The sequence below is a fragment of the Parasteatoda tepidariorum genome, chromosome 4, assembly GCF_043381705.1.
Source record: "Parasteatoda tepidariorum isolate YZ-2023 chromosome 4, CAS_Ptep_4.0, whole genome shotgun sequence".
NCBI lineage: Eukaryota > Metazoa > Arthropoda > Arachnida > Araneae > Theridiidae > Parasteatoda > Parasteatoda tepidariorum.
The window spans coordinates 38,616,056-38,631,419 of record NC_092207.1 but is presented as its reverse complement, the minus strand read 5'-3'; the positions used below and the strand labels follow the sequence as shown (position 1 = coordinate 38,631,419).

Sequence of the window (15,364 nt, the reverse complement as noted above, 5' to 3'; positions counted from 1 at the left end):
TTTTCGATTTTTCTTCTTTTGCTTTAAATAATGATTATTCATCCACCTTTGTAGTAAATTTAATTTATCTTCTTAGAAAAACATTCTAAGAAACAATAAAAATAGAAAGAGAAATAAAATACTACTCAATACAAATATTTATAGAGAAATCTTTAAAATTATTAAGTACCTTGCTCATGAGAGATAAAACTCATTTTCAATTTGAAGTGTCTTAATCATATTAGGTTATCGCTATCTATTTATCGCTAACGAGTAAAATTACTTCTCATTTATTTTTTCTTTATTGATGTTATGCATCCTGCATTCCTAAGTCCTTCCCTTCTTTTCAAATATAGTTGATTATTTTCAAGTTTATCATCCATCTCGTTACAGGAACCTGAATTCAAAAAAATGCTAACAAACTGTTCTATCACAAACTTAAAATGAACATATATTTTATTAACAAAATTTTCATTCTTTATTTTTATTATTATACATTTTTAAAAAAAAATATCGATTTTTACGAAGAAAAAAAAACAAATGACTAAAAATGGAAGTTGGTGAGGGAAGCGAACTGAAGGTTATACCTCCTAGTGAATGTAAATAATTGAAACACTAGTTAATAAAAACAACTGTATAGTTTTATCCATTGTTATTAGGAAAGTAATAACGCAAAAAATTTCTATTAGTAATATAATATAAGCGGGCAGCTAAATAAAAATCCATATTTCCTCTTAATAACTTAGTCTCAAAGCATATTTTGTACATATGTGTGACAATGTCTCAGTCAAAATGGACTGACATTTTTTATAACCGCAATTGACAATATCGGTAAGAATTAGTAGCAAGTGTGGTGTGACCTCAGAAAGAAATCATCATGATTAAAATTATAATTAATAGCTCTTCTGTTAAAAATGCTGCAAAGGCGCATTTTTTTCTCCCAATCGTGATTTCATTATTTTTTTAAAAAATAAGCAGATGATATTTAATAGGGAACCCACAATTCATAACAGAAAAAGAATATCTGTGAAGATTAGATGTAAATGAGTGCTTCATAAGAAGCCCGACACCGTCCTGCCTGTTTACATAAAATAAGCAAAAAAATGTGGCTTTATGATATCCGATAAATTTTGGTATAATTTGGTAATTTTATCAGTTCGTAAGTTTTAAAAAGTCATCAAAATTTTATTCCATTTTGATTTTTTCAAACTACATGAATGTAATTTTCTTTGCAAGTAGCATTTTAAAAAAATAATTTTTTTCATTACATGGCGTTGTTTTGAAAGAAGAACTCCAAAAATGACATAAAGTAAATTGCATTTTCGTGAATTACTTTACTACATCGTGAATTACTTTAGAGTAGTAGTCGAAATTCCAATGTCATCTTCATTTTGATTATATTCTTTGACTGCTTGGCCTACATTTATTTTTTAATAATTTTAAAACCACCAATAACCATTTTCAACCTTTATTAAAAATTATTACAGCTAGATAAGTTTCAATTTCAATTATTTTTATTAAAATAAGTACAATTGATTTTTTTCTTACTTAATTAAAACAAATTATTTCAATACATTTTTTAAAAGTGATAGTATTTCATTAAAATATTTCAAATACTTTAAATATTACACATTAAAATATTTTAAAATTCATTAATCAAGTGCGTGCATTAGTTGATTTGTTTATATATGCTATAGCACGTCTTACGTCTCACGCCGCGCTCGACTTATTATGCTGTAACTTTTACATTTTTACGAAAATCTATATTATATCTAATTATTGTAATTTATATAATTATCTATTATATTATATTATATTATATTATATTATATTATATTATCCATTTTATATTATATTACATTATATTATTCAATTCATATTATTATCTTTTTTGTAAAAATCAATATTTAATTATTTTTATAGGATAAAAATTCACAAAATACATTAAATTTGTTAATTTTTTAAAAAAATTTTTACTGTGTTGTTCCTTCTGAAGTCAAACTTATAAACAAATGAGACGCAGATTCATTATTTTAATTTACATCTAAAATTAGCGCAGAAATTTTTCTTTACAGAAATTAAACAAATAATAATTCATAAATCTAAATGGATGTTGCTGAGTGGATGTTCGAATTCTCTATCGAGAAGCATCCTGTTATTACTACTTTTCATTTTATCTCCAGTTTTCGAAGTTGTTATCAAATAAATACCAAAACTTTAAGGGTGAATTCCTTGACATATGGAACAAATAAAAAGTGAACAAAAATGCCCAAAAATTCACAGATGAATGGTTATTACTTTCATTAGCTGTATTTTAGGCGTATATCATAACGTAGACGGTTTATTTAAACTTTTTTTTCAACTACACTACATAATAACATTCAAATAAAGTTTTAATGAAACTAAAATATAAGCTACAGTAATAATATGCTTGGTAAACTATTATTAGCATAACAGAAAGTATTTGGAGTATAACAACTACTTTTGTAAGAAAAAAGTAAGTTTTTTTTTAATAAGAAAAAAATATAGATACTAAGGCATGTTTTTAAACATAATGCTTTTAATATCAACGATAAAATTGTTCATTTATTTTGAACAGAAATCTTACTTTGTGAGGGTTTAAATTTTTATCCTACTTAATATTCTATAGATCTGAAATGAAAAAAGTGTATGTAATTATAAGTGTACGTAATTATAATAAAAAGTGTGTGCATGTACGTACTAATTTCAAAATTATAGCCAATTCCTCGACATGGGCTTGTGATTCGTTAAAATTAAAAACGCTTAATAACAAGTAGACTTCAGACCACATAATTTAATAATTTATTTTTGAAAAATTTATTAATTATTATTAAAATTTATTAATTTATTTTTAAAACGAATACAATACATTATTTTTAACAAGCGAAAATTTGTCATTTAGAAATGAAATAAAGATTGTATTTAAGTTTTAGACTACATGTTCATGGGCATTTGTGCAGATTCATAAATCTTTTAAATTTTGACGATCTGTGCTAGGCCACTTATTTCGTCATAGAAGGACAAAAACTCAGTTGGTTTATGTTGTAAAAACTTGATAGTCTGTAATTTTCTTGCGGATTGCGGAAACTTTTCCAAAATATGCGTATTCACGTTTTTTGAATCGTATCAGTGTTATATGATTTCGAAACCATGAATGTAAAGAAAGGTACTGAACCATCAATTTTATAGTTGGTTGGACGAGCAGACTGTTTCAGGTCATTTTACCGTGATTTCAGAAGGAAAATTCTAACAGTGTAAACTATTGTCTGTCTAACTAAAGAACTCCTCTCTTCAGAGAGTTTGGAGCTGTTTGCTTCGGCCAAAAAAAAAAAGTTGCTAATCGATTCCAGTAAAAATCTCTTCTAAATGTTTACCCATAACACCTCATCAAGTAGTTTAGTCTCAATATACTGTATCAATAATTTATCGTAATCATAGGCACTGACTTTTCTTTTCACACCTTGCGAGGGGAGTTCTTTAGTTTGACAGATAGTACTGTGACGTGGAATCTCACTTGTTTCAGAAAAGAACTGCGAAAGCTATTCCTTCCTAATTAGGAGATACAGCTCCAAATCAAATCCTGGCTCGGTGATAAAGGGATCAAGATCCTGTGGTTGGAGTGATAGCGAGCAGGGGTAGTTGTCTAAATATTTGTCATAAGAAAAAAAACTTTTTTCAAGCGGAGTCATGCAAATATTTCCCACACCGACTCCACAACCCTGTTTACATTATTTTTCATTCGATTATATGTTGGCTCCTAAAAAGTTGATCCTTGCACCCAGAAGTTTTGTGACTTTTGTAAAGCAATTATATGAACTAGTCACAACAGTTTTATCAACAAAAAAAATTATATTTAAAAACTGTTTTCTTAAACGAAAATAAATTAGAGAATAAAAAGTATACCAAACTGAAAGAAAATAAATGTTTTTAGCTTAAACAAAGGGTAGCATTTTCTGCTCAATTTCTGTTGAGCAAAAGACGCGTATGTTTTCGTCAGTTGCCGAAGAGCAGGCTTTCGGGGCACCGTATCGTCTGCAACCAAATCTTCCGTTGCTGAAACTTCTTCTTTGTCAACGAGACTCGAGAACATTTTAAAAATAAAATTGCTTCTGGGCTTTCTTTCATTTTTTCCTCCTCCTTTTCAACTAAAAGAAGAGTAGCAGTTATACGTGCTGCCTGTCAGCTGTTGTATAGCTGGCGCTTTCCATTTCATTTTCGTTCGAGAAAAAAAAACTTCTAAAGAGATTTTTTCCCTCCTCCTGGCAAAGAAATTCTTTATATGATATATGAGGCGTAGGATATTTATTTTGTGAAATATATACAGAAGCATCACAAGTTGCAACGTCTCAATTTTAAACTCACAAAACGACTATTTAATAGCTATTAAAACTAGTATTTCTATAGTTTTCAATATTTAAAGAGAACTTATTTTTTAATATTTCATCAAACATAATCAACAAATGAAGTTCACCATAGATTTTCTAATGGCTATTAAAATTAGTCTTTTTGTAGTTTCCAATACTTTAAGAGAACTCATTCCTTAGTATTTCACCTACCGTAATCAACAAAAAGAGAGAAAATCATTAGCAAACTTACTCGCGTAGTAGACGTGAATTAATAATGAATTATATTCATCTGCATAAGTTAATAACTTTGAATTCAATTTAGAAGACAAGAAAACTCTCGAGTAACCTAATACCAAGTCGAACCGAATCGAGGCGGAATTTTCGATGGAATTAATAGCGTTAATAACTTTGAATTCAATTTTGAAGACAGGAAAACTCTCGAGTAACCTAATACCAAGTCGAACCGAATCGTGGAGGAATTTTTGATGGAATTAATAGCCCTAACTTCCTTTTAATTACACGAAAAATTTCATGAAAAATCTCCATCTGTGAACCTTAAGTTTATAGAAGCCGTGGTACTTTTACCATGGACATGGTGTGGCTATGAATGGATAGAAAGTCAGTAAGGACTAGAAGCAATCCTCAGACGTGAGTAGATTTGGGAGATTTGAATCTGACAACAAACCTGATAAGAATGGAATTATAAGGGTTTACTTATAGAATGTATGATCTCCTAGTTTAAAAAGAAAAACATCAAGCTGAAAAAATTTCCTGTTTTCACAGTTGTTATTACCATGCATTTAGTAATCAAATAAATGGTTTTTACACTCATCTCTGAAGTATCACAATAGAAATACCAAAATTTTGATCGGAATTATTAATGGTTTTAATTATTTGATGTCTATTCCTTTTACAAAACAGAATACTCATTACACTTCTATGGTTGATATGAATCTCGTTTTAATTAAATGGTTGTTAGGAGAAAGATGACGGTCAATTATTGTTTATCCTCACATATTTCTCAATGATAACAAGGGGGAAAGGGACATGAATGATAGCTTCAAATGTTCAATTAAAGTGTTTTAAAGATACTTAACTTAAGTATAGATGTTTGTTTTATCCATCTCTTATAGAAGTGAGATTTATTCACGTATTTCTGTGGGTTTCTTTGTAAATACAGAGGAGCAGTTTAAAAACCATATTTAATATGAAAAACAGCATAGGTTCGAGAAAGACGTCAAAAATATTCATCCAGTGATTAAGCGGGATTCGAACTCACTACTCTCGCGCTTCATAGCAGAGAGTTAGCGAAATAACGATACAGCACGAGAAGGAAGGTCATTACAAGTGCATATTGATTCTGTACAGTTTGTGTAATTTCACTGATACTTGCTTTCGAAAACCCCTTCCGGGTAATGAGTAGGATATTAATATTTTTTTCTTCTTTTTTTATTAAATAAGTTGTAGCTAAATAAATAAATAAAAAACAACTTAGCTGTAAAAAAGAAGCATGGAACAATCATACATAGCATAAAAAAGTCAATCATATATAGTTGTAAAAAAACCTATCATTTAAAGTTGCGAAAAATACAAGCATATATACGTAAAAAACACATATAGTTACAAAAAGTCAATCATATATAGCTGTTGACTGAGTGGTACAAAGATAGAAAGTTCTTAATATACACAAATGCAGATATGAGGGAAAAAACGGTTTATGGCTATTTTTCATAAAAATGATGATTAGATCGCCCTCCTGTGTAATTTGAGGATCACTAAGTTTTCACAAATCAATAACGTGGAAATTATGTTTTCCCCGAGAGTTATTACGCAATGAAAATGAAAATCGGTCGTGGCGGAGAAAAACGATTCCCGTCCACGCGTAGACAAAAAGAATAAAGAAATGTATAGTGATGAAGACAACGGGAAGACTAAAGAGGAACATTGAATGTTGAGGAAGTTCGAGGAAAAAACGATTCTTTTCATACCAGATTTTCAAGTTGCATTTTCTCACAACGTAAAAAATTTTAAATTTTATTTTGAAATTTTTAGGGGATCTAATTAAATGCTTAATAGTCTTCTAGTTATCTTAATAGTTAAATTATCTTAATCTTAATAGTTCTTCTCAGAATCCGCTTTAATGAATGTAAACCGTCCTTTACCCTCTTGATCTTCAAATATCTTAAACCTATTTCATTGCCTATTTCATTGGAAGATGAGACCTAAAAATCGAAATGCTTTTACTAACGTTAATGATGCTAAATAATTTATTATGAAAACAGATTCCACGTATTTTGTGGTGAAATGTACTGTAGTACTGCTACCGAATATTCTAATGCAGGTGCCTAACTTAGGTGCTTTATTCCTTAGGTGCTTTATTCCTTAGGTGCTTTAACTTACGCTTGAAAGAACATTGTAAAACCTGCCAGAATATGGTAAAATTTACCTTGTTTCTGCTCCTGTTGGAATAACTAAAAGCTTGATAATTTAAACCGACGTGCTTTGGTAATGATTGTAGTAAATTAACAATAAACTATGATTTTAGAATTCGAGATAAAATTTGATAATTTTATCATCATACCATAAAGGATGGCATAAAAACCACTTATTTGGTTAATTTTACTGCTCAGTTTTGTATATTTCACTAAATGTGTGGTAATAAGAACTGCATTTTGAAAACCAAAATTTCTGGTGAGCCATTATCATATGAAAAAAAAATTGCCAAATGAATGGCTTAAATATTGTATATTTTGCTTTTTATTGCCCGAATAACTAATTTATTTTTTTATTAGAAATGTCATTATTATATAGCACAGTAATTTTATAAGAATTTGCTTTTCTCAGTGTAGCTTTTTCACAGCAACCGAAATAAATAAGCATGCAATTTTTTTCTGTTCAGGCATAGTAAGAAAATAATTAGTTTGCACGAACAGAATTGTAATCCAGAGCGATACAAATAATTTTAAGTATCAGAAATGATTTCATAAGTTCAAATTGTTTGTTGAAATTCTAAAATTATCATATTTATAACTTTGTTATTCACTTTTATCTAATTTTATATATTTTTTTTTCAGACTACAGAAAATGGAAAGCAAAAAAAAAAAAAAGAAAAAGACACGAAAAGGGAGAAATGAAGTTGAATATGGACTTATTGGTTAATTAGGAAAAGAAAATTAATTAGTGCAGATACATTAAAAGTACAATAATGAATTATTCTTCTGAGTATAATAAGATTTTTAGCGCAGGTGAATCATTAATTTTTGAGAGTGGAAGAACAATTGTGTTAAAAATTTTTTATTTATTCACTTTTAAAAAATATTCTGAGGATGAAGATAAGGTTTTCTTCTAAAATTTGTAAATTTAATTAAGAATAATAAAATAAATTTAATAGTTTGATATGTCTCTATGTCTTATTTGTGACGTAAATACTGAACCAATAAGAATGAAATTTGGCATAACGAGACTCTTTGTTCTTACAGTACATGTATGGGCACAAACAGGTAAGTTGTTAAGGTAAGTTGTCTCCAAGTGTCACCTAACAAGGTAAGTTATCTCCAAGCGTCACCTTCGCAATATTACGAAATAATTTTTTTTCCTTTTAGTCAAGTACCTGTTTTAATTTGACTTAAAAGTATTTTTTTATTTAGAAAGAGTTAATAAAATTGTTTAGTTGAGGAAATATCAAAACTTTAATCTTTTTTTTTCAAAAAATCGAAATAAATTTTTTTCGGAAAAGTTAAAAGCAAAGAAAAAAAATCTCATCTCGAATTAAAATTTACAATATGGTAAAATTTACCGTATTTCTGACTTAATGAGAACACCAAAAGTACGGTAATTTTTACCAAAAACTTTAGTAATGATTTGTTAAAATCAACAATAAAATATGATTTTATAAAACGTGATAAAGTTGGCAAATGTAGTAAAATTTGGTAATTTTATCACGATACCTTGAAGTATTGCATAAAAATCATCTATTCGGTTAAATCTACTTTTCAGTTTCATATTTTTTACTAAATGTGTGGTGATAAGAACTTTATTTTTGAAAACCAGAGCTACCGGTCAACTGTTATCATATGAACGGAAAAAATACCAAACAAATGGTTTAAATACCGTATATTTTGGTTTTACTAACCAGAATTATATTGTTGTTTTTTTATCGAAAGTGTCAATTTTTTTTCCTTATATTTCATTATAATACATATGGCAAAAAGCAATATACATTGAAATATTTGACAATAGAGGGGGATATGAAGGATTATAAAATGGATATTATATATTGAATTATATTAATTTCTTTATTTAAATTTAACGCATTTTAGGGATCAGTTTAGACTAAAAAACAAGCATAAAGCTAAAGTTTGTATTGAAAACCTTTGATTAATTATAAATTTCAAATATTTATTATAGCTAATTATAATTAAAACTAATTATAACTAATATTAATACTAATAATACTAATATTAATACTAATTATAACTAATACTAATTATAACAAATTATAGCAATCATTTTTGTTCTCTTAGTTTTGTTTTAAAGTATTAATGTTCATAATTTTATCCTAGCAAATAAAGGTGCGCAACAAACTTTAACCCCACATTATTTTTAGATACGTTAAAAAAATCTGAATATGTTGGGTTCACATTTTTCTTCGGATAAAATTGCTGTTTGCAATTTTACTTGACCATAAAAAGATACCCGAATCTTTCGCAATAATGATGATAATAGACTAAGACATCAAGAAAATAACGTCAAGATCCGTATGAACTGGTGTTCAAAATAAGTCACGAGTCGTTGGTTTCTAAACTTAGGAGATATAAAAGTTTAATAACTAAATTATGCACTTAAATTACATACAATTCTACTTTCATTCATGTAGGATCAGTGTATAGTAAGTCATCCGTTTTATGAATGAATGGTTATGAAACTATGAAATTTGATTTATTATATTATAGTTTATATAAATAATATTCATTATTTAAGGTTTTTAGAAATAACTTAGGGTTCCCAATTTTGTATTTTTTAAAATTCAAATATGGAATTTTATTTTACATTTAATCTTATATTACTAGAGCATTGTTACTATAAAAAAAGACTTATATTTAACAGTTTCGAGAAATAATTTTTGAAGAATGCATGTAAAAGGAAAACTATGTTAGAAAAATGCTTTAATATTTAAACGTTTACCCGCAATATAAACAAAAATGTTTAGTTTTCTATGCGATGTTATATTGTAGACCAGTATTTTGTTATATACTCAATGAAAAAGCTTAGATAGAAATTTTGTAACTTGTTAAACCAAAATATTGAGCACATTTACTACGATAATAATATGATCTCAAGTTAAACCATATTATCGTGTAAATTAAATCCTCTTAAGTTTGATTGACATGACATTCTAATTAAACTTCGACAGAAACATGATACAATTTAACTCCTTATTAAGGTTTCGCCTAAACTTTTAGGAATTTTAAAACACTGAATCAAAATATTGCACAAATTTTTCTCAAGCTTAATAGGATCTAAAGTTGAACCATATTATCATGATAATCAAACCTCTTAAAATTGATTTATTTCTTAGATTTATTAAGATTTATTTCTTATTCTTTCCAAAATTACTGAAGAAACTTTAAAAATAAAATTTGCCATGGTGCCACGCACTAGAGTTTTGCGACGATTACAGTAATCGAATACAACCGTGATTGATTACAGGTAATTACTACTATATAATAAATTACTTGTAATCACGATTATAGGTAATGGCAATTACAAGTAATCATAATTTATGATTACATCAGAGTCGAACAAATATGTAATTGATTAAATTTTTTCAATTACGGTAATCAATTACTTGTAATCGTGATCACACATTTTGATTACAACTGCAATCGTGATGACAATAAACAATTACAGTACTCAATTACTTGTAATCAGTTACTAGATTGTATGTAATAATGATTACATGCAAATCACGATTATATGTAATCTAGACATAATCTTTACATACAGCACATGTACGAATGAATGTATCTAAAATATATGTTACATATGGTGTACCTAAAAACACTGTTCTTACATATATATTGTACATTGTTATATACAATGTACATATATATTGTACATTGTTATATACAATGTACATATGTATTACATGTACATTGTATATACGTGCTATTACCGTAAATTCATACAATGTATGTACTTGCGTACATACGTGCATGCTTACGTATATACATTATATTCACATACGTATACATACGAAGCGTTGCTTTTGCATACAAACTAACATACATGCGGAGGTGTATCGTATATGCCTAATTATGTGCGTATATTGTACGGACAAAAAACGTTTATGCTTATGCATACATACATTTTATATAGATATACATATAAATCACAAATTGTATGTACGTGTGTACGTAATAATGATTACATACAATCATATATCATGATTACTTGAATTACCCGTATTCACTTTTGCTTTGATTACTTGGAATCCCGATCACAGCTGTAATCAAAATTATAATTAATTGCAATCTAGATTACAAGTAATTGATTACTGTAGTCAATTATTGTAATGATGATTACAGCTGCAATTAAAATTATGTTAAGTGGTAATCACGATAACAAGTAGTTGATTACTTTAATTGACTATTGTAATTACGACTACAGCTGTAATCAAAATTGTAATCATGATTACAAATAATTGATTATCGTAACTGATTGTTGTGGTCACGATTACAGCTATAATCAAAATTATGATATATCTTGTAGTCATGATTACAAATAAGTGATTACTGTAATTGGAAAATGTAATCGCTTACATTTTTGCCGAACTCTTCTACGTACTTTCATACCAATTATTGGGGACGTAGCTTGCATTTTCAAAAGAATAGCATATGCAGGGGATTATAAAACAACGTTGTCGACCCTCAGGAGAGTAAATAGTTTAAGTGAACGGAAAAAATTTGTACTTAAGTATATGCACAAAGGTATATGCATCCTTCAGAAAGGTATGTACTTGCTAAGTATATACATCATAATGATGTTATACCCGAATATATAACTTTTGTGGTTGTGGTTACAGTAACAAAGTTTCAGAATTTTCAAATAGTAACACACAATTTTTAAAGATCGAAGCGTAATCCTTACAGTATGAAACTTAAGATTGATTTGGAAAGATATTTTAAGACCAAAAAATTATGACATCATTTTTCAAGACCACTATCAAGAAGAGACTGGACTAAAAACATTTAGACCTTTAAGATACCTTTAGAGCACGTTTACAAGGAATAACCACTACGGAATCAACAAAATCAAACTTTTCATTCAGTTCATTCGGAAAAGTCGTTTGAGAAAAGGTTTTTTTTTTTTCATCGCTTAAGCTTTAGCCAATTTTTTCAAACTAAATTATAGACGATTGTACGTTTTCAATTATTTTAAATATAACATTAGCAGTTACTAGTTTATAGCTCTGTTTATAAAAAACGCGTATATTGGTCTTTCCTTATTATTTAATTTTTTTATTTTGTGAGATAAACTAAATTTCACGAATTTGAACGTGGTAGCATAGGCGGTCTAAGGCAAAGTAATAGTATTTAAGCTATCTGAAAACTCGTGTTTGTTTTGCTTATAATTGGGTATAATATAGCCTACGTCACAGGTTGTGTTGTTCCTACTAAATTTAACCCATGAACGGCATTTTCTGCGAGCCTAACTTCAAGCCACAAATAAACAAACGAAGTGTTCGATCGTTTAAATAGCTGCTCGCCAGATTTTATTGCATTATAAGGAAAAGTTATTGAAACTAAATACAACTAAATAAACAACATCAACTAAAACAAATAACAACAACTACTAATAACAATAACTAAATAAACAACAACTAAATTCCATTCGTTTAGCATTGCGTCATATGTTGCTCCTACTAAATCGAAGCAGTTGTGTTTTTTTCATATTATACCCAATTATGCTTTTAAGACGTATTCTTATGAAACTAGAGATGGAAATTGAATTTTAAAAAAATAAGTTATATATGAAAAGCAAAATTAATGAAAAAGTGGTATTAGTGCGCTAAGGTGAAGCACAAACAAATAAAACAAAAATTAGCCAAGCCATTGAAAACAATGATGCTCAATTTTGGTAATAGGTAATAATTAACAAAAATAAATTATATACTAAATAGTAAATTTAATAGAGAACTTTATTTATTTACTTATTAACTATTACTAAGCCAAACTATTACTAAGCCAATTATTACTAAGCCCAAAAAATTGCCATACTACTGTTGACGCCAAAAATGATTAATTAATTTTTTGGAATAGAAACTAACTGAAATGAAAAAAAGTAAGCTACGTACAAAAAAGCAAATTTAATGCAGAAATGGTGCCGATTCGTTTAAAAATTGACTTGCTATTATTGTTCCCAATGATGTTTAATTATTTTGATGGTAGGTACCACTGGTACTATGGTAATTTGGCAGCTTAAATATTTAACCAATGCACTTATACCGGTACGTATTATGCTTGTACAGTTGATACTTATTAAAACTGCATTAATATTGCATTAATATTGTATTTAATACAGATACTCGGGAAATAGGTTTTTTCGACCCTTTTAAAACGATAAGTATCGGAGAAAATTGCTTGGGTGTAAATTTTGAGTAACAGGAGTCGGCGTCGAGCAACAGCATTGTGCCAAATATGCTACAAATAAATACAGCTAATCTTCATTTTCATAGGAGGAACTTCTAAAAATATATTTTGCATGTTTCATTAACATAACGACACCTGAAGAGCAATAAATAATAATAATTTAAAAAAAGGCATTATTTCAGCTTTATTTATTGCGTACTTTCAGCATTGAGCCTGATTTCATTCATTACTCATTTATTGATTAATTTCTTTTTTTTACCCCATAAGAAGAATCGCTATTCAGCTAGTTATGTATAGGTAATAAATTCTGTGAATGTTCATCTCTTTTCTCTCAAATTAAATAGTCACAAATTTTATTTGATAACACTTGTTGACGTTTAAATGTTACTATTTTTCAACAAATTGTTCCCAAATGAGTGTAAAATAATAATGGGTGTTCCAAAAATGAGTGCCCTAGAATACCTAAAAATGAAGTCAAATCTCTATGCACCATAAGGTCACACAATTATACTTACATATTTAAAAAAAACTTCTAGTATGACCAACCATTTCCAAAATTAGAAAGGGCAAGAAAGAGGTTAAAACAGAGAAAAAAATACTATCTACCTAAAATCACGAACGCGTTTGCTTTTCATAAGGAGCTATCTTACGATTCAATTCAAAAATAAGCATATTTTAAATGATTTCTACTCCTCCTTTGCTCTTTTTGAATTTATCAGGATTGTTGTTAATAATTGATTATTGATAGGTGATAATAATCGAGCTCCATAAGATTTTTATCTCCGTATCAATTCAAAATAATAATCGATATCCATAGTGATTAGTGAGAATGATTATTTACCATAATAATTGATGATAATTATTGGTCTCATTAATCACAGTTGATCTGTCAATAATGAATATAGCTGCCAGTTTTTTTTTGGTTTTCAGCTTAGGAATTTTAGCAGCGATAGCAAAATGACAATTGAACTCATAATTGTAAGCAGAGATTATTCAATTCCTACTATTGGTGATTATTGATTATTTGATGAGATTGATTATTGATGATTATTGATGAGAATGATTATTTACCATAATGATTGATGATAATTATTGGTCTTATTAATCACTGATTATAATAAGCAACTAATATAATGCAACTAAATAAATAAATATGAATAAAAAGCAGCTAAAATAAAAATTTTCTTCATTCACCTAAGTAGAAATTGACTTAGAAATTATTTTTTTATATTCCTTGTTTTTATTGTAATTTCGATATCATTCAAAATATGCCTTGAATAATTAGCAAGGTAATAATTACTTTGATTAAAAATAATCAACATGATTGTTGGCAGAAATCGTGAGATAGAAATCGAGAGCGAGAGAGAGCTGAAAAAGAAGTTTATTAACTAAAAATATTTAGTGTGCTACCTATAATTTCCGTTTTTGGCGTATCTCTAAACAGTTTTCAGTTTATAACTTTGAAAGACTTTTTTGTAAGACTCCTCAATTTATTTGGTTTATTTCGCAGAAAAGCATCAAACAATTTTCAGTGAGTAGCCGATTTAAAGTGAAAAATACCAAACAGTATTTCAAAAAACAAGCTTTCCAACCGGAAAATTGGAAAATTAAGCAAGTAAAAAAAAATCACATAGACATAACCACAATGTCGTTTTTGTTCCTTTGATCTTATGCACCACGTGCAAGCCAGGATGACTGGTGTAGATTTTTTTTTAACGACAGTGTGTTTAGGTATTCTATCTTTATCAAAAAGGGGCAAAATCGGTACCCGGTATTTGGGGTGGTGACAGAAATACGTCATGCATTTCCAGATCAAGTTCCATTTTGCAGGTGTTCATCCATGACTTTGACAGAGAGGATTTTAAGTTGCCAACCCAGCTGTAGAATGATGAAGAAAAGAAAGTGTAATTTTGCAGAAGCAGAAGATAAAATCAATGTGTATCATTTCTTCTCATGCATATCCAATGATTCTGAAAAGTGTTTAGGAAATTTTTCGAGGCGAGAATGCTTTTGCCCCCTTCTTCAAACAACGGATTTGAGTAAATTCCTACGATGCATGTGTTTTAAAAAGTCGCGAACTTAGAATTCAATGAAAAAAAATCCTTTTAAATTCATATGTCATTAACATGACATTCAAATAGGATTTTATATCGCATTTAAAGTTCCGTTTTGCTATGTAGAATTAAGTAACTACTTCATGACAAAATGCAATATCCAATATATGTTCATCGCGGTAAGCAGGACAAAAATGGGCCTTAAAAATCTCAGGCGAAAAAACAGTATTTTTAACGAGTGCATAAATTTAATTTAACAGCATGAAATTTAAATTTTAAAAGCTTATCTTTTTACTTCAATTAGTAACTATTA

At 28.3% G+C, this 15,364-nt stretch overlaps 1 protein-coding gene across 4 annotated transcripts in view; it reads left to right on the top strand.

Annotated features, from left to right (window-relative positions):
* The window catches only part of LOC107456536 (forkhead box C1-A), a 136,035-nt gene extending 128,293 nt beyond the window's left edge, over positions 1-7,742 (top strand). For all 4 annotated transcript variants that reach the window (XR_011636575.1, XR_011636576.1, XR_011636577.1 and 1 more), the window contains one exon: positions 7,421-7,742. The gene's annotated coding sequence lies outside the window, so the exon portion shown is untranslated. The remainder of the gene's footprint in view (positions 1-7,420) is intronic.
* The last annotated feature ends 7,622 nt before the right edge of the window (positions 7,743-15,364 follow it).